Here is a 22,133-nt window from a genome sequence, read left to right as displayed (position 1 = left end):
CTTGCACTTATACTGGTTTGGCTTATTTATAGCTAATAGTTGAATTTGTATTCTATTGTTTCTGTATGTTGCACTTCAAACTGGCTTATTTGAAGACAGTGTTCACTTATACGATTGTACCTATTTGAAGCTATTGCACTTACAAAATTCTTGCTGTTCGGAGTTGTATCTCCATGATTTTTGCACTTTTTGTACGTCACTTTGGACAAAAGCGTCAGCTAAATGAACTGTAATGTAATGTAAGTACGGGAGGCGGGGCTTAGCGTAGGATCAATTACAATCATGGTCGTTTGTCCTTTAATTTGAAGGGCTTGTTGGTGTAAGACTGCAAAATAAAGTTGTGTAGATCTGAACAATGTTTGACCACTCTACATGCCTTTATAATAATGACTTTTTTCTCAAACAACTACAGTTTAAGAAGGTAAAATGCATCTTAATTTACTGTAAATCAGCTAACTAAAGTAGGTCTCACTGCAGTTCCTCCTATCACATACACAGCCCTCTATACATTTGCATTTCATCAGAGATGCTAGAGGCCACCTGCAGTGCAGCATGGGACTCTGTGTCTTATTCAAGGGCATTGCTGGTGAGAAGTTTAGAAGTAATACCAGCATCCTCCAGCTGCCAGCTCACAGCCAGAGAACACCCCTGTCTGTGGCGGGGATCAACCCAACAACCTTTAGGTTATTAGTCAGCCTCTACATCCAGGCCAACCTAGGGAGAGGTGGTGGGTGGGCGGGTGTGGGATGGAAGCCAAATATGTGTATGTGAGTGTGTGTGTGGTTGAGTGGGTGGGGGTGTTGCTTCCCCAGTGTAAGGAGCACACTGCATCTTCCCCGACCACTCTCTGACAGGCCTACATACATCACCACCCCCAACACCTCTGTTTCTCTCTCCTCTCCCTCTTCATCATCCCTATTCCCTCTCTCCCTCCCTCCATCCATCCACCTCTCCTCACACCCTCCCTCTCACCTGCTCCCATCTCTCATGAGTGCTGGTGTCTCTCTCAGCTGCCCACATCTCTCTCTTTTTCTCTCTTTCACCTGCTCGCAGCCCCCCCACACCTCTCGCCAGGCCTCTCTGAGTATCATTTACATCGATGATGCCTCATCATTACCCCTGCCCTACTTTATCTATCACCCAGCAGCTCTGCCATAGGACCTATTCCTGTGCCGTAGGCCTTATATAGTCTATCACAGTAGATCTCAACCACTGAAGCAAGGTGTGAAAACAACTGACTGTTGTTTTCAGAGTCAGTGTAAAGTTAGGCTTTGAGATTCATTATAAACTGCAGGAATGTCATAGTCAAGTTTAATACAGAAAAATTAGGCAACATATTTTTCATTTTGAATGAAAAGAGTTCCAGTATGATTTTAACTGTGCTTCGAATGTGTAAGCTAATGAAACACGCTTCATGCTTGGATGCAATGAAGTGTTTCAGACAAGCAATCTGATTGTTCAAAGGGTTCATTTCTATGACGCACAATCAGACTGAACTAACTGACTCTGTTCTCTACACAAAGGTGATAGCCGAGATGATAAGAGTCTACTGACAACTTTACAAATACTCATACATTATTTAAATATGTTCAGATTGTGTATGACTCCTCTATATGTTAGACAATATCTTGTAAAAAGAAAAAAAGCTCAAGGGACAGAAGCTTTGGTTGATTAGGGTTATAATTTACATTTGGGCAATGAGTAAAGCAAAACTGTACTACACTAAGGGTTAAAGCATGAATCAGCCATGAGTCAACCACAGAACACGTGGCAGGCACATATTCCTTATGTACCAATTGCTTTTAAGAGGCCTTGAAGAGCAGAGCAGAGTCTGGGTCATTTCAAATGACTCAGTGATGAGTAAATCCTGTGGATTAATTTATAATGAATGAATATAAGTTCATGTGATGATGAGAGAGTAATACTGCCCTGCCAATGTATACTTGGACCGAATCCTTAAAGTATATATTCCATACAGTGACAGGTTTACAGCATGTTGTGCATTTAATGAGGGTAATTATTGAAATATATGTAGGTGACGCACAGAAATACAAATTTCATCACTTTCCAACAGTATATTAAGTTTACAATATCTACAGTCTATATTTGTGTGGTAAATACCCTGTTATGTGTAGTTTGTTACAGTATGTGTGTATTAGTACAAGTATTAAGGTATTCATGTATACATGTGTAAAAACAATTACATGTGGGAAAAATATGGGGGTTTAATCTAATTTAAATGCTTCAGACAGCAAGAGAACATTTCCACCATCTTACCATATAAACTACAAAACGTTTAATTACACATATAGGTACTGCTTTGTTTTACAACTCTGTAAATTCCTAATAATTTCCTGGTCATTTCGAAGGAGGTTTCATGTAATTTGTCACAATTTCCTAGTTGTATCTGTGAGAGGCTTAAAGGACTAACGCACCATCAGTCAGGGAAGAACCATCATAGCTCGAGCTACTTAAATAACTGCAAGCGCTCAATGACGTATATTGACATACAAATTTCTTCTGGTGAGATTAGTAACATTACCTTGACCTTGGTATATTGATTTTTGCATCTTCTGCTCTTATAAAAGAGGAATGGGATGTCCAGCTTGTATCACTCAACAGCAAAGTGTACTCAGGGAAAGTTGCGTCGGCTCAGCAGGCTAAGGACCTCACCACTAAATGTGTTATGGGTTATGTGTCTGGCTTATGACCTCTGCATGTCATTCATTCACTTTTCTGTTAAGCTCAATTGGCTATTATTGCAGCGATGACCTGAATAAAAGGAAAATATGCATTGAATAAGCATCCTCGGGGTGCAAGCTACTGTACATACTGTACTCACAGTTACAGCAATGGATTCAGTTTCAGCCTATGAGCTTTATGTCAGGTCATATTTTGTACATTTCTCATATTTCCTGTTGTTCTTCACTGTATGGAACAAGCCTATGGTCACATTTGCAGAAAGCCTGGAATTATTGTAATATTAAGATTTAAAAAAAGTGTGAGAATCTTTGAATATATGAAAATTAATTATTTTTAAAGTGCGTTCGCAGACACAGAACAGAAAACTACATTTAAATTAAATGAGTCAGACGTTTGTAGTTAAAAGTGTTCTAATGTTTCTCTTTTCTTCTCTTCTCTTTCTCTTCTCTTCCTTTCTCTTGTCTGTAATTCACGTTCTGCACTTACCTTTGCCCTCATATCTGCTTAAGCCATGAGAGATATCAGATCAGCCTGTGTGTGGATGGAGTGTGCAGGGCTCTCAGGGTTAAGTCCCTCACTGTTGCTTCGCGGCGCTAAACCAAAGGAATCACGCATGCAAGTGCAGTAGAGGAGGACTTAATAATATGAAAGAAAATTGATTTTCTGGAACGAGATTTCTCCTTTGATAAGGTATTAGCTAGGAGGGGAAAATGTTGTGAATCTTCATTAAGAGCCTCTGATATGCACTGGGATAATCGCAGGGAGAGCAGTACGAATGAAAAATGAACACAAAGGGAAAAAGAAGAGACTCATACATTAGGGACAGATAGAGGGAAAGAAAGATACCAAGAGTGAGAGAAAGAGCAGAGAGAGAGAATAACCCACTCACCCACACGTATGCACATACTCGAATCAGAGACTTAAGCAGGAGTAGGCCTCCCTTAATAAGAGTGAAAATTGATTTCTTTCCACTTCCATAAGATGAGATCTAAAGATGATGAAGGTGAGGATTGGGCTGCAGTTCATTATGGAAAATTAGACTACATTCAAGCCGGCCGTATATCCCTAATATATCTACCCCGGCTTTATCCAACACTTCTTCACACACACTGAACAAACAGAGGGAGAAGTTAAGAGAGGGAGAGCAGACAGAAGAGGAGCAATGAGGAGAAGGAGGATGTGTGTATAGCGGAGTAAAGCTGAGATAATGAGACTGGAAGACAGAAAAAAGCGAGATTGTGGAAAGCAGGTAAAGGAAGACAGACGGACAGTAAAAGTAAAGAAGCCAGTAAAAGTAAGTGAGATGAGAGCAGGAAAAGAGAATAGTTTGCCAACAGGCTCTCTCCCACAGCAGCGAGTATTAAGCAGAGCTGAGGTGAGGATGAGAACAGAGTTAGAGGGGATAACAGGCAGATGGACTGACTGCGGAGAGGAGAATTGAATAGAGCCTAACCTCAGCTAATACCACTGACAGAAATTTATGACAGACCAGCAGAAAACTATAGATCAACTGCAGTAAGGGATCCTTTCGTTGAGTCAGAAAAATTGCACCCGCAAGATTAAACATAGAGCTAGACCGACAGAACGGGAAGTAATAGTTTGGAGCTGAGATTGAAGTAACATTTGACTTAAAGTTCAGTTCAGAACACTAAAAGTACTGAATCACTCATCCAGATAATAAAGAAAAATACCATAATTAGCTGCAACAAGTGAGCAGATTTACTCATTTTTGTTTTTCACTCTATGAAGTGTCTACCTGATGCTGTGTGTGCAAGGCTGTGTGTGTGCAAGCCTGTCATCATTATGAAATCTCTGAATGCACCGTTCAGATTGTGATGTCTCTGTTTCTGTGTGTGTGTGTGTGTGTGTGTGTGTGTGTGTGTGTGTGTGTGTGTGTGTGTGTGTGTGTGCGCGTGTGTGCGTGCATGTGTGTTTGTGTGTTTCTCTCTCTCTCGCTCTCTGTTTCAGCCTGCGGGCTGTCTGTTAATGTGTGAAAGCAGAAGGTGGAAAAGATCAAACCCAACTGACCTGAGAATAGTACTGACACCTTCTCACTCTCTACCACGCACATCTGTCTGCTTGTGTGCGTGTGTGTGTGTGTGCCCATTCATGTGTGTGCGTTTACACATGAGTGAAAGCGAGAGAGAGAGTAGAATACAAAAAGAAGAAAAGAAAGAAATCCCAAAAGAAATAAAGGAAACAAAAACAAAAATAACTGAGAAATGAAACTTTAGAGTAAAAACAGACAACGAAAAGAAAGACAGAATAAAGGAGAGCATGACAGAGAAAGACGGACAGAGAAATAGTGTGTGTGCGTGAGGGGAAGACAGAAAGAGACGCTCAGAGAGAGATGGGGGAAGGTGAGAGGTATAGAACATTTATTATGCCGATGCTTCATCTACAGATACAAATCACAGGCTGTTATCACACTGAAGCAAACCCTGCTAGGACCCTACACTTGGATCCATCTCCACCACGACACACACACACACACGCACACACACATACCTGCGCCTAGACACACACAGATGTGCGTGGCGTGTGCACGCTCTCAGTGATAGGATTATAAATAGAGCCATGGACAGACTCTGTGAAAGGTGAGAACATCCAGTGGGCATTATCAGGGACAGACCAGCAGGTTTCTCTGAGTGTGTGTGTGTGTGTGTGTGTGTGTGTGTGTGTGTGTGTGTGTGTGTGTCAGTATTTGTTTCTCGCTGAAGCTTTTCACACATGTCTGTGTGAACCAGAGTCTGTGTTTTTGTTAGAATAACTTAATGAGACAGAGAGGAGGGGAAACACACCTGTATGATGTGTTGATGCTACATGTTAGCACCATAATAACTGTCACTCTTACATTTGAGTCATGTTCTTAATTTGAGTTTGAGGGCAACGTCTGCCTCCGCAAGCAGCTAAATTAATCAAAAGACACAGTTTATTTTATTTTATTTTATTTGTTTCGTTTATATTTAGAACTTTCTTATGTGTAACGCTCCTAACATTAAGTTAAAGTAGTTACTTCACTGTCAGTTCAGTTCACACACTGATGATTACACTGCTGGTATAATCATGGTTTTAAAGTGCATAATTGTATTAGGTACTTATTAGATATGGAAAATTAAATCAAAGTCAAAATAACAAATTACAGCCAAATAAACAAATGGCCGTGATGGAAATCTTTTATAGATAATCAATCACACCAGCAGAAAACGTATCTTTTAAATGCCAGTTTAAGTATTTCCCCCCCTGAAAAATTATCTTGATGTGCATACAGATAAACATGATAATAATACCAAATTATTAAACATTGTATTGCAGCAGTTTCATTTGTGGGTGCGATTCCATTTTGATTGAATTTTCAACTTTAAAGATGTATTACTACTGCGTCATATTTCATATGCACTGCAATGAATACATTAAGTTAAAGGATACGTTCACTATTTTCTAACCAAGGCTTTATTATAGAACGAAAACCTATTTTTAACAAGTGAACCTATATTGTACACAACTTAAGCACAAGGGCTTTAAATAAACTAAATCAATAAATCACGTTGGTTTGCAATCGACTTTAAAAACATATTACAGTATATCTAATATTATTGTTGTTGAACTTCTTGTGTTGGACAATTCTACTTTTGAAGGCCCAAACAAATGCCTCAACTTGACTGTGTTTATGAGAAGTTCCACAGTACTAAAACTATTGATGAGTTTGTGCTTTACACATTTGCAAATGGTAGAGAATTTTAATAATGTCTTGGTTGAAAACAGCCAACATTTTCTTTTCAAGGATTATCAAATGGGCTGTCAAAGTTGCAATAAAAATAAATCTGTAATACGACACTCAGAGTTCCACCCGATCAGTGACATTTGAGCAGTGGGACTCTTTTGTTCTTATATTTTACTGTAACATAAAAGCAAAAGTGAAAGGTGTCTGAGTGAAAGTCAGTCCCTTCACACACAGTAGAGCCCTCTGAGTTACAGTCAGATGCATTATACATTGACTGTTTAAAATGACTGCCACTGAACCACCCACATGCTCGCTTCCCATTGCTAATGCCTTCATTTGTACTGCATATTGTATGTCCTGAGTTAAAATACTGTGACTTTGAAAATGCATTTAAAAGGCACAGGCTCAAGGTGGTTCATCTAATCACTTACCATGTTCTTGGGAGGTTACCACACACACACACACACACACACACACACACACACACACACACACACACACACACACACACACACACACAAAGGAATATAATAACACAGAAGTATTAACAGAGGGACATGTGCACGGGAGCACACACACCTGAGTCCACTCACACTGGATAACACACACTCAATACAAGCTCACGCTGTCAGGAGTGCCCAGTAGAATAATAGAAGACCTTTACCTGTCCATTCTACGTATTTATTATAAAACATAGGCCCTCAGTTTTAAAAACCAAAACAGCTTGACCTCTCCTCTCCGCCCCCTTCCTCCTTACATTCCCTCCCCCTTACTAACTACCTATAGTATGTGGCTCTCCTCCCTCCCACCTCCACCACCAACACTGCAGGCCCTCCCTCTATGAGAGCGTATAATTTAGTGTCTAATAAGGGTGGATATGCGACGCCTCACTTTGGGGAGAAGGGATAAGGAGAGAGGAGAAGGGTGGGGAGGGGAGGGGGGCAGGACTTTACCCTGTCTGCATTCAAAGAGGTGATGCACACCAACTCTGCCCCCCACACACACCAATATTTTACTCCCTTGCTTCTCCCCGCTCTTTTCTTTTACTCCCTCGCTGCAGTCGTTAACAGGCCGCCCGCCACACTTTCCTGCTCTTGACCCCAGGCAAGTGTAAGGTTAAACACCTGAATTGAACTCTCCCAGACAGCGTGGGGGATGGGGAGAGGTTTTTCTTTTCCCATGTTTGTTTTCATGGTCTTTGGGATATTAATACAATTTTTACATTTTGCTATCGAGATTTGCTGATAGAAGAAGTGACAAGAAAATGTATTTTACAAAAGTGGGACAGGAAACAAACTAAATTAAAACAGCCAAATAATGAGACAGTCAAGAAATTGAAAATGAAAAAAAAGGGTAAGATTAAAGGAATTAAAATGAGTAAAACATGTGAACCAAAAAGATGTGGAGATTAAATGAGAAAGTGAGAAGTATACACATAAAAAATAATTAAAATCATGTCTACAGGTCGTCCCAATTTTGTGCTCTGACATCATTTAGAACCGTCATTGTTAAGCGTGTATATAACCGTTTTTGTTGATGCACCATTGGAGTAGAAGAGGTCAGGAGTACATTAGCTGAAATATATCTAGTGTCAGAGAGAGAGAGAGAGAGAGAGAGAGAGAGAGAGAGAGAGAGAGAGAGAGAGAGAGAGAGAGAGAGAGAGAGAGAGAGAGAGAGAGAGAGAGAGCCTAGCTGGCAGCAGTGCTGTCTTTTCACCCCTAATTCTTTCCACCTTGTTAGGCACTCTGCCGTGGGCCGGGCAAATATAAACACCCTGGCAGGGGTGACAGGGAGATAGAGAGAGAGAGAGTGAGAGAGAGAGAGAGAGAGAGAGAGAGAGAGAGAGAGAGAGAGAGAGAGAGAGAGAGAGTGAGTCAAAAGGCTGTATAGGAATGGTAGAAGAGCAGGAGGGAGGGGAGACAGAATTATGCAAATAAGCTATGGAGGGGCATAAAATAAAGGGAAGAGAGGAAACTAATGTTATATATATATATATATATATATATATATATATATATATATATATATATATATATATATATATATGAGAGCAAGTGCATGTATAAAACAACAGGAGGAGGAAAGTAGGTCGTGCAAAAGCTGTATGTAGCGATAAGAGGAGGAAAACAGGCGGACAGAGAGGTTTTTATACATTTATTTATTTTAGGGGAAAGCAGAAACAGAGCAAGTGTAAGAAAGCTGTAAAGCTTCCACTTGGGACAGTTCTCTGAGTGTTCCTATACCACACATTCATATTTAGACGTAGAATCAAATTGACTTTGAAATACAAAGGATTATGGTCTGATATCATGTAACTTGCACACTTTAAAATATGGTTGTTGGATTCTTATTTACGTGAATTACCTTTACTAAAGGACATTCAACATAACGTTCCTATTCTGCAAAGTTGTTTGACATTTGGACTGAATGAAGCCTTAAGCAGTATGTGACAAAAGATTATCAATGATGGTACACGTGTGTAAAAAGATGTCCTTAATGTTGTTAAAAAAACATACGGAAAAGAACACTATATTTTTGAATCTCTCATTATTATGCATATGATCTCATTCTGTCACTTTTCTCAGACAGTTCCCAGTAGTAACAATACACACTTATAATCACCGTGTTTTGGTGCCATCGAGACATACTCGGTCAGTTATGATGTGCTTTCACCGCTCTATGCTAAAAGTGATCACTTTTCAATGCAGCCAACAAAAAGCAGGTTTCTCTGTAACATCCAAACAAGCCGAGGTAAGGAGACCTATAGATGAACTCAAAGCTTGTATAACATTTGTTTCTGTAACTGACTCTCTCTTCCTCTCCCTCCCTCTCTCTTATTTTCTTTCTGTGCCACCCGCCGTTGCCCCCCGGTCGTGTGCTGGTTGTCGTGCAGACTTCGGCAGTATCGCCGCGGCGACAGAGACAGGAGCAGATGTGACTCTGGTTGCCGGGCGTTTGGCAGGAGCACTCATCGTCACAGTGATGGAAATGCAGCTGGACGGCACATCATCTGTAGCTTTGCGAAGAGAGGGGTGTGTACATGTGTGTGTGTGTGAGTGGATGGTTGAGGGGGGGATTGGCATTGGGTGAACTCCCCTCACCCACCAGCACACACACACACACACCCACACCCACACAGACACACACACACACACACACACACACACACACACACACACACACACACACACACACACACACACACACACACACACACACACACACACACACTCAAACGCAGTGACCTCACATGCCCTGGAGGGACTGCAAGTGCACAGCCAGTAACCAGACAAGACGGGGGGTGATGTGTGTCTGTGTGCTCTAACCAGGCAGCAAAAAGTGCCGTCAAACATACAAGATGTTTTTTTTACTCCCTCTCTCCCTGTCTCCCTTCCTTCATTTCTTGAGGTATTTTCTTCTATTATGGTCTCTGTCTGCTAAGTTGGAGACAAATGGCTGTTTGGGGGCTAAATGTTTGAACTTGAGCAAGGAGACTCAAATTGACACACTTAAGGAAAACTGAGTCCTGAGGATAACGGAGCGAGAGAGAGAAGAGAGATTACAGATGGAGGCATTACTCAAGACATCTGTAATGTGTACACACCACCAAAGAAAACAAACATAGGAACTGGCCAGCGGACATAAACCGCTGCTGTGCTCATCCCTCCATGCCATCTCTCCATTTTACCCTGCAAACCTCTTTTTTTTCCTATCCCTCCATTTTCATTGTCACTCGTCCAAGTGTTTACCAGAAACTTTTCAGAACGCCAATAAATACACAGTGAGGAAATTAGGAAATTATGCTTTTATGAAATTAAATTGATATTTCATTTTAAGATCTGCAACAGAATTTAAATTACATTTGTTGCAGATATTTTTATTGTGTGTGTGTGTGTGTGTGTGTGTGTGTGTGTGTGTGTGTGTGTACATCAGTGTTTCAGGGAGAGTATGAATGTTTCCTTATGACATACTTTGTACCCGTGTCTATGTCTGTGCATGTGAGAGAGAACAAGATGTAAAACTGAGCTTGTGTGCAAACGTTGAGTTTGTGTTACCCTTTTGCCTGTGTGTGTGTGTGTGTGTGTGTGTGTGTGTGTGTGTGTGTGTGTGTGTGTGTGTGCCCCTGTCAGGGGTGTGTACAACAGCGGTTTGGCAGTGGTCTGACATTTCCTGCTCTGACATCTTGTCTCAGTTCATCTCCCTTGCCAGTGGATGGACGGAAGCCCTGGAGGGACACACTAGCACCAGCGACGCAAACTTGTCTTTTCGTCAGCACCAGCGAAGAGCTCTCCAGTACATTAGTCACAGACACACACACACACACACACACACACACACACACACACACACACACTCACACAAATGCACACATACATAAGTCTTTTTCTCCATACTCCTCCTTTTTGATGTGAAATGACACAGTGACTGTGAAGTGCAGACTGTCGGCTTTAATTTGGGGCTGTTTAATGATAAATTTGATGAACAGCTGAAAAACTAAAGCAATTTCTTCCCACTTCGGTATGCCCACTTGATATTTAATTTTTTTTAATTAGTGTGTTTTAAAGTCATCCCCTTACTAATTGTACATACATGAAAATATCTGCATCACATCTTAATATAATGTTTACAAACTACAGCCGGAAAATCACCATAGAGTTAAATGAAAACTTCTACATAGCTGAATATGCCTCATAAACCGAATGTCAAAAACCTCCCTTTCATAAAAAAGAATGAACTTTCATTAGACTGTATAGTTGCACTCGGCTCCCAACATATTATATATTGTTCTCAGGAGGACATAATTAAGAGTACATGAACAATTAGGTGTAAAAATCAGGGTATCATATCAACTTAACAGCTTTACTAGTCTTTGGATGCAAAGACTATTACAGCCAAATTACTCTAGTGATTTGAGCTAAATGCTAAAGTCAGTAAATGCTAACATGCCGGTGTTTCATGTAGCCTGTAATATTTATCACGTTCAATATCTCAGTGTAGTGTTTTAGCATTTAAATGATAAAACAGCACATTTAAGCTCATGGTCTGAACACACCCTGACAAAGGATCAAATAACCGCCATTTATTTTACACTTTTCATTCCCAAATCAACTTTATTAAAACTGATTTCCCTTGAATTCATTGTGCACAGTCACATGAGTTGAAACAGATGTAAGCGACGACACTGGACAGGTTGTCAACTGCCAACGCAAAGTCTCAATCATGTGTTTTTACATTCATGTTGGCAAAGTCGAGTCAGTTGTCTATTGTGATCTCTACCAGACGTGCCATCTTCACTTATCCCCCTCCTCTCCCAGGCTCTGCCATCTCTCCCTCTGTTTCCCCATCTCCCGAGTCTCCTACAATCTTTACGAGGCTCCGGAGAGCTTTGACATTCCTAAATGAAAAGGCTCTCTTTGCGGCACTGCAACAGCTGACGATTTATGACAACGAGGCCTCGCTGGAATCTTAGCTGCTGTCAGCCAGCATAATGATGTTTTGATATAAAGATGATTGGTGGGGCTGCATGCGCCGCACTGTGCATCAGGCCTGCGTGTGTGTACGCGTGTGTGTGTGTGTGTGTGTGTGTGTGATTGGGTGATTTAAGGTGGACACTCAAGCGTCGTTTACTTGTTGTTGTCTATTGTTTAGCTGTTTACTCCTTTGGTTGCTATTTTTTTTATTTATATGACTTTTTTTTTTCAACTTGACATTTAGAGTCCCCTTCAACCGGGCTCCCCTCCCTCTCTCAGTATAGTTTTCCCGCCGTTGGTCTTCTGCCTCTCAATTATATCTTTCTAGCGTCTTCCCTTCCTTGTTTTTCTCTGTTGCTCTGTTTTGTTTTGGATCCTGCACGTCCATCTCTGCCCTCACGCTCTTTTGGTAATATTTTAACTTCCACTTCTTTTTCCATCTTTTCTCTTTCTACTTCCTCCACACCTCCCCAACACACTGCTCACACACACGTCCCCCACCCCCCCGTCATAGGTGACAGGCGTATAGTTTGCTATAGTTTCTATTAGAGGACCATTGCATGCTTGAGGGCCCCCACAGATTGGTTACATTTTGTTCGGCGGGGCATTAGTGGGCCCCGTCGAAGGGCCCCATCATCATCAGTGTGTCTGCCATCTTCCAGCGGTGATCTATGATTCGCCCATCAGACGTACATAAATCAGAGCGCTAAAAGGATTTCCACTCTACCCCATAACCCCCCTCCTGTTAAATTTATGCTGCCGTAAAAGAAAGGAAAATTAGTCATTGAGGAGCCCCCCCTCTGTCTTTCTCTATCTCTTTCTCCCTCTCTCCACGCAATGTGTAGCAGTAAAAAAAAAAAAAAGACAGGGCGAACAATCGCATGCGGCTCCCATCATCCTCTCCTCTCCTTCCTCCTCCCCTTCCCTCTAATATCATCATTATCAGAATCGTAAAGCGAAAAATAACACGCCGCAGAAAAAAAAGAGGTGAAGAGAGAAGGTTTTGAGAGGGGTGAGTGTATTCCCTCCAACCTCTAATCCTTCTTCTTTTCCCCTTCCTCTCTCCAATCATCTCTCTCTCACACACACACACACACACACACACACACACGCACACACACACACACACACACACACACACACACACACACACACACACACACACACACATATTCAAACTACTTAAACATGAGAAGGGTTAATAATTAGTCCACAATATCCAAGTGTGTGTGTGCTCATACATGGTTGCATGTGTGTGCGTGCTTACAAACATGTTGCAATGTGCATGTGCTTGGCGGCTGTGTTTGTGTGTCTCCACTGTTGAATGCAAATCAGTGAGTTGCCCATGCAGAACGCCTTTCAAATCCCATCGCCGCTCCGCTCTGCCCTTCCACTCCCAGAATGCAGTGCAGCAAGGCAGACAGGTAAGGAGTACGGGCAGTGCGTTGTTGTGGGTGACTGGTTATGTTATTGGCCCACAATCTACTCATTAACTTCCTGCTTTCCTCTCTGTCTATCACCCCGGTCTCTGGATGAGAGGTTTGTCTGTCTGTCACTACGTTTTGTTGTGTGTGTAAATATGTCTGCTCGTCCATCACTTCATTTTTCTCCTGCTCTGGTCTTTTTTATGTGACTCTAAGGCTCCCCCCCCCCCCCCCCCCTGTTTCCTTTCTCTCCCTTGTTCTGTCTCCAGCTTCATATTAGTAATCTGAGCTTCTCTGCTGAGGCATATTCATAAGCCTTTGCATATTCCTCTGAGCTCTGAGCTTCATTACTAGTGTCACAGCTGCTCTGTCACACAGTTGTTGGAATCACATCCAAGAGGAAGAAAGTATAGAGAATTAAGTCGATGAGAATTTTAGTACAGATGCAGCTATTATCAAATCTCATTCTGGTGGCACAACTGTTGGTTCATCGGGTTCTCGCCATACATTTGTAATGCTTACGTACTTGTTTTTGTAATACTGAAAGCATGTTGCAGAGAGTCATGTTTGGCTTGTAATGTCTGAGTGTCATCTATCACAACAAGAGTCAAGAGTTACTGTGAAGTCTTGTCCCAGAGCATGTGCTGACTACAAATGTCACCAAAACGTTGGAAAACAAACCATTTCTGACTTTTATACTGCTGTACAGAATACTGTATCTTTGAGCAAATGAGAGGCCACACAGTACGAAGAAGAGAAATACAACAGGTAGGTGTGTGTGTTCACCCAAACATCAATACATCCGCTGTGGGATCCAAATTGCTTAACAAGCTGCCCAATTAGGCCTGCAGTCAGCTGGCTGGATCAACACACACACACACACACACACACACACACACACACACGCACACACACACACACACACAGAGTGTCATTCCAAGAGCCAATTATACAAGTGAATTACTCTCCTGCAGACTGTGTATGAGACTCTGCGTTTGTGCATGAGGTTTTCTCTATGGTGAAAAAGAGAGAAAGAAAAAGTGACAGAGACATGAGACTTTTACGAGCTGCAAAAATAACATAAAGCTCCATCTAAAGAAATCATTTAGAATCATTCTCTAAATACTAGTGCAGTAAAGAGCCGTATTCGGTTCCAGAGACACTGTCACTCATTGTTAATCTGCAATTGGAACAAATTGACTAATCTCACCCAAGTGGCTTTTTTTATTTTTAGCCTTACAATACTGAATATGTGACAGAATGAAATGTTCAGACTGACATGCCTTTTTTGTTCAGGTGTGTACAGCAAGTACAGGAAGGACAATATTAATTTCTTGATACAAACCAGTCGTTATTTGAATAATTTTGTATTAAAAAAAACTGTAATTCTCTTGAAAGAAGGTGGCTACACTGCCGCCACGTCCATCCTCACACCCTGCCAAGTTAAATAAACTGAATGCAATACTGCAAATCGGTGGATAATAGGTGAATAATGAGGAATGATACACGTTCTTAAGTGACATTTTCATGCAGTCAATAATTTCCTCTGCATCATTTTGGGTAATCAATGATAATTTAGAGTGGCAAGGTGTCTTATTGTATTCACAGAGCACCGAATGACAGTTTGTCCTCTTTTATCCTCGCTCATATTTCCTGCAACCCTTCACTGCATAACATCCACTCAGAAGGCCATCTACTAAAAATGCCATTAAATAATCAATAATCTTTCCGATCACATGACGTGCTTTTAGATCATAATGTGTCACTGATGATTGCCAGAGCACAGAAAAGGGCCACATTTGACATGAACTCTTTTATTCATCTGGCAATGAACATAACAACAAACAATTACATGATGTGCAATAATTATTCTCATAATCAATCAGTATCATGGGGAGAGGCTACTATTAAACAACACATATTGTGTTGTCACCATGACGGCAGGGGCAAAGAAATACGGTCTAATTAAAATAAAGAAATATCACATTGATTATGCAGTCATTTATATCTGTTGCATAAAGATATTAAGTGATAGGTAACTCGGTTCAGCACCCTTTAGTGAAGAGCTTAATGAAAAAGAAATGACACGGACAAGTAGATGAGGAGAAAAAGAGGATTCTTAAGTAAAACTTTCTCATGGCTGTTCAGCTTCAGCCATTTTTCATCCTTTCCATGTATTGTTATTGTCATTATTATCATGTCTGCTTCAGTACAAAGGTACAGGCTGTCAGCTTTTGTCACAGTGGCTGTACCTTTTAGGTGAGAGTGAGCGAGAGAGCAGTGTTAACTTATGTCAAGGCTCTTTGAATCAAGACAAGGAGAACGAGACAGGCAGAAGGAAAAGGCTTCCTCTCAACTACTTGTAGTAATCCTGTCTTTGTATGACGCTAATCATATGTAAATCCGCGTTGTAAAGTGATTTGGTTTTCCTCGTGTTTGAAATAATTATACAGGCTGCGCTTATGGACGAAAACCTCTTCAGTTTCAATTGGTACATGGCTTTTCTGTTGTCACTGCAGAGGAGTATACTGGCTGGTGTCTTAATCCAGCAGACCTGCTTGTTTACCAACAACAAGAGAATAATATCATTGTCATTGTCAGACACACTTATTGTTCATTTGACTCAATCAGGTTTGGGAAGGTTACTTTGAAGATGTAGTTCATTGCAGAATACTGATTACCTGCTTAATACCAGCTTATTGCAACTCCACTTTCTGATTACTTTTCCACTTACTTCAGAACTGCTCTTTAAACTGTGCAATAAATGGATATTTATCTTAGAATATGCCACTGGAAAGGATTAAATAAATCAAACCATGCATGAATACTACATGTAATGTAGTTAACATAATATATGAGATATTTCCTGACCCAAAGAGGCAGCAACTTCAGCTATTAATGAGTCCAGTAAAGCTCTTAGTTTGGTTTTATTCCAGAAGCTGCTCCACTTGGGAACAGCCACAGTACACAACATGTTCAGGTTATAGAATAAATGCATGCGCTTGTGTTTAGTGGAGTTGGAAATCCATCTATGGATTGACCACTGTCTTTACTGTTATCTGTGTTCAACTCTTTTTCAAACATTATAATATTTGTATTATTAGATGTTATATTTGTGTTGGTGCTTCTGTGTGCTTCTGTCTTGCCTAGCCAACAGACGGTGAACGTTTTGTGAGTCTGTGTTTTTGTTGGTGTGTGTGTGTGTGTGTGTGTGTGTGTGTGTATGTGTGTGCTTGTGTTTGAATGTGTATTTGGAGTGTGTTTCAAGACTGTGAATTGCTTCTGTGCAGGGACCGTATTAGATGTAACACCCGCGGCCCGAAGCCGACAGGATCCTTTTACACCTTACGATTAGAGAACCGACTCTGACATGGAGCTTTGTTTATCTGTGTGTGTGTGTGTGTGTGTGTGTGTGTGTGTGTGTGTGTGTGTGTGTGTGTGTGTGTGTGTGTGTGTGTGTGTGTGTGTGTGTGTTTGTATTTAACGGTGTTAAAGTTTGTGCAGAAAAAGGAAATTAGGCAGAGAGAGAGATATGTGAAGATAAAAGAGAGGGCAAAGAGAGATAAATACCATGTTAACACTAGTAAGCAGATTTCCATGTATGTCAGAGAAGATATAAAAAAGGGAACATATGATGGAAAAGAAAGGAAAGTGGGACAGGAATAGAGAGGAACAAAAACAGAAGAAGATACTACGTCCTGGGGGGGTGTGAAGACAAAAGAGGAGGACAATGAAAAAAGGAAAGAGACATGTATATCAGTAATAAGTCCATCAGCAGCAAAATGATGAAGAGGAAAGATGGTGAAGAAAATGATTCAATAACTCATCAGCTGGCATTTTGCCAGCGTAACAGAAAAGGCAGAAAGAAGAAGGAGTTAAAAATAAAGAAAGTTGCTAAAACGTTTACGGTTTCACCAGACAAGGACACATTTTCATAGCCACCTCTGAATCCTGCCCTATATACCTTTCCCTTTCCCCAGGACACACATACAGTACAACGACACACACACACACACACACACACACACACACACACACACACACACACACACACACATACACACACACACACACAGGGTGTGGCTTTTATTTACCTGTGAGAAAAAGGCTTATCTCACCCACAGCTGTGAGGCTAAAGAGAGGTCTGACCTCGCCTCCTCTCTGCTCCTCTCCACTCCTTCTCTTCTCCTCCTCCCTCCTTCTCACCTCTTCCCCTGTGGCTTGAGTGTGTGTGTGTGTGTGTGTGTGTGTGTGTGTGTGTGTGTGTGTGTTTGCTTAGTAACACACCAAGGGCTCTAACCTGCGACCTGGATCACATGGCACGCAGAAATGATTCACAATCTTCTCTGTGTGGCGCTGTCGAAAGGTTTTGTCTTTGATAACTTTGTTCAAGGAGAAAATATTTCACTCCAGACCTGTGAACAATGGAAATGTTGTGAATGAAGACTGCACTTGAAACGCTTTAAAAGCTTTATACAAAGCCAACAGATACTTACATACTTAGTGACAGTGTTTACAACCAAACACAAATACAACACAGTTAGTGCTATATACACATAAAGGGTCAAACGATAATCAAAGTGCATATGACACACAGGTAGGACAGATGTCCAGGTGTGGACCAGACCTGTTTTTAGAGCCTTGGCACATAAAGAAGTTCAAACAAAGTGCCTGATTGAAATTCATGGCAAAGTTAATCTAAATAATTGTACCATTATCTAACATCTTCAGCATCATGTTGACTGCAGGTCTTCTCTTTCAGCTGATTGAATGATTTGCTCTCTGTAAAAGCAGCAGGTCAGATATGTTTGTCTTGTAATTGCAGCAGTGCAGTTACACACACCAGTGTAGATCTACACACATATGTATCACACAAAACTCTGTAAGTGCAGTGCCTTCTGCTCGCATCAGACTGGTCCAACAAGTCCTCCAAATGAAGTTGTCCTTGCCCTCTAGAACGACACATTGAAGTGTCACTATGCCATCATTTATCAGTGCTTTCCAAAATCAACAGATCACTGTTGAAAAATAAATCTGTTTTAGTGATACAAGAACGCTATGGATGAGGTTTAGTTAGATTTAGGCACACATGACTAGATTTAGTTTTGTTACTTGTTATTGTAATACATATGTGGTTAAGGTTTGGAAACGTTGTGGTTATTCTTCTTTTTTTCACTTGCTGAAACAACTGATGCTGTCGTTCATCTTGGGAGGACAGTCTTGTGTATTTATGACAGATTTGTTATTTGTCCAATTATAAGTTTTTGCCCTTTAAGTCTTCATTTTCATCACTCACAAGTCACCTTGCTGGCTGCTGTGCATGTCAGTGGACGCTTCAGCCCACAAACAAAACGTGTAGGTTTTACTGTAATAGTGACCTTAAATGGCCCTGTGTCAAGGTAGTGTGGAAATATATTTGTACACCCCTCCATGTGTGCAGTACCTTTCCAAAACTACATGTAGTTACAGATATATAGTGGGAGAGATACAGTGTTTGATCAGAGGTCAAAGGTTGTTAAATTATGTCATTAATGTTAGTGTTAAAAAAACCAGCAAAGAATAATATACCAAGAAAAGAAAGCAAGAAGCAGTAATAGAAACAAAGAAACAAACCAGATAAGTGCTTCTGCACTGCGAGTGTTGAGTACTGTCCACTCTGTCACTCTTCTTCTCTGTCGCCTTTATTCCCTTTCTTTCCTTTCATGTTTCTCTCTCTCTGTGTCTGACTGTAGGAGCTATTGTGTGGTCGGCAGTGACAGATGTGCTGTATCGCTGCTTCTCTGCATGAAAGGGGGGGGGGAATCATGTCTTGTCCTCCACATGTCTGCTCTCTTTTTAGAGCTACTGAGGTCTTGGCCCCATTACACTGATTTACACACACACTCTCCCTTTCTGTCTCTCTGTGTGTGTCTCTCCAAGTTAATAGCAGAATGCAGATGAGCACTTTTTCACAAGGAGCCGGCTGACTGCGTGAAGCGTATCTATGTGTGCGTGTGTGTGAGTGTGTGTGTGTGTGTATGTGTGTGTGTGTGTGTGTGTGTGTGTGTGTGTGTGTGTGTGTGTGTGTGTGTGTGTGTGTGTGTTCAAAAGTCCTTCTGGCCGAGGGGATGAGAGGGTAGTGACAGGGGTCTTGACATGCTAAAGAGGCAGAGTAAATGGGTTTTTCTAAAGCAGTAGAGGAAATATCACCGTTTTATACCAGGCCAATTTATGTCCCCTTATCTCTTCCTCAAACATGTCACTTTAGCTACTGCTGAATGGTAATTACCACTCTCTCAACACTCAGTCACTCTCTAACTCACACACACACACACACACACACACACACACACACACACACACACACACACACACACACACACACACACACACAATTAGACAGCTACGACAAACAGTCACACATTTAAGAACACATTCAAGTGGACACACGTAGGCCAGTTGAATAAGTACACTCATGCACATTTTGGGTAGATAAATGTTGTCTATGCATATAACACACATCACACACATACCTTTTGAGATCACATGCACACACAGGCAAACACACACACTCTCTCACACACGCACACAAAAAACAATATAGACATACACTATTATGTATGGGAAAAGGACAGTTTGGACAGATTCTAATATTTTATGGTTTATTTGTGCATGAATGTGTGTGTGTGTGTGTGTGTGTGTGTGTGTGTGTGTGTGTGTGTGTGTGTGTGTGTGTTCCAGACCTGCTGTGAGGTCTGCTTCATGCGCTTCAGATGGCCTTACCAATCCGTTAATCCACATAAATAGCCATTCATGACAGACACACACACACACACACACACACACACACACACACACACACACACACACACACACACACACACACACACACGGGAAAAATAGCCATTTATGCTCATCTCATTCTAATTCTGATGGCCCTCCCTATCCCATAAACTGTCTCAGGAATTGGATCTCCCTAGGCAGATTATGATTATGGTTATCAAAAAATCACATCACAGATTGCTTTGGCGCTCTCTCTCTTCCTCTTTGTTTTCTCTCTCTCTGTCTGTTTATGCACAAACCTTTCGTGTCCCAAAAGTCAACTGCTGCCCGGAAGAAAATACAATACTATAGATGTATCAAGTTTTCTACATTTACCCGTAAGGAGCACGGCCAGTTATCCATTTCAGTGAAATCAACCTCTTATAAAGTCTTCAGCAACGTATCCTCATACAACGGTTCAGATGATATCTTACAAAAAGTTTTATTGTGGTTTGGGTTAAAGTAAGTATACTATATGTTACTTTTAGTAGGTATAAGTAGATACATAGTGAAGGAGAACAGCCAACATGTAGTCACTTGTGTAAAAATATAAAAACTAACCATTGACAGTGTTTGCAGATATAATTAGCCTGAGAAAGGAAATCCTAACTTTGCTGATCACAGAAGGCACATCGCTGCTCTCGGTTTGTTCTACCTGTACATGACAACAGGAGAAGCAGCTTCCCCCTCTCTCTCACACCTTTCACACAACAGATGACTTAGTGTCTTCATTAGCAGCTGATGCTGTCTGCATAAATAATGTTTTAATGAGGTTCTGCAAGCTGATTAGCCAGTAGCCATGCAGTACATAACTGCCAGTGACACCCTACAGCAGCCATGTTGGCCATGTGTTTAGCATGTTTACTTGTTTTTCTTCTGCTTGGATGCACCGCAGATCGGGAATGGATGGAACGGCCATTCACAAACAATCAATAATTTTGAGCAGTAATTAAGCAGCATTACTGTCAGATACCCCGGAGGAGGCGGTAACGCTGCTTCAATGAATCTCTTGTAATACGGAAAAGGCATTGTTGATCACCGTGTGCTTGTAATCATGTGAACTTTGTACGCATGCCTGAAAGTGTCCGATCCATCTGTTAGTATGTCACAGTTTGTATATTTGTGTGTGAGAAAAGTGTTCTCACCATAAAGAGTTCTGAGGTATATTATGACAATATTCATTAACATTGATATATTCCACTAAATATTTGCATAGTAATAATAATAATAATAATAATAATAATACTAATGATAATATAATTTCAAAAGCAGTTTACATGTTGACAGTGTCCCAGTAGGAAATAATAATAATAAAATACTGACAATTCTATGTAGATGGACATAGATTGTTAATATCATTAGTAATATCTGTCAACTTAATACTTCCATCGTATCCATCTCATTATTTTATGATGTAATGTAGGCCAAGAAAATGTAATATTATTGTCATTTTCAGGAGCCATATAGCAAGTAATAAGTAATATAATTGATTACTTTTACCCAAGTACTTCCCTCAAAGCTGAGCGAAACTATCAACAAGTGAATAGTAGTAAAGTATTGGATTCCAGTCCATGTCTTGCAGAGTTGTGTGTTTCTTTGATTGTTATGTCGGCTGGCATTTGACGCCTGATCTTTCAGTAGCACATAACCAAGGTTGGGTGTTTTAACAACCGGACAGTTTACCGGAATAATCTCATGCAGTGGCAAACGCCTTCACTCTGCAAGTGATTCACTGCTCACACAACACACCCAACAGAGCACACACACACACACACACACACACACCTCTGTTTAAATCTAAAATGGTTTGTTCACATTATTGAATATCAAAGATTTCACCTATTATTGTCTTTAGTGTACTGATGTGGTGATGTCTAGGCCTGCAACAACCTGCATACTTCAGTTTGGACACATTCTTCTTCGATGTGTGAGCATGCCTCTATCGTGTCAGTGTGTATTTGTGTCTGTGCATAAGAATGCCAGAGTATGTGTTGAATAGATTCTACGACT

The sequence above is a fragment of the Cottoperca gobio genome, chromosome 3, assembly GCF_900634415.1.
Source record: "Cottoperca gobio chromosome 3, fCotGob3.1, whole genome shotgun sequence".
NCBI classification, from domain to species: Eukaryota; Metazoa; Chordata; class Actinopteri; order Perciformes; family Bovichtidae; genus Cottoperca; species Cottoperca gobio.
Note: the sequence above shows the minus strand (reverse complement) of the source record.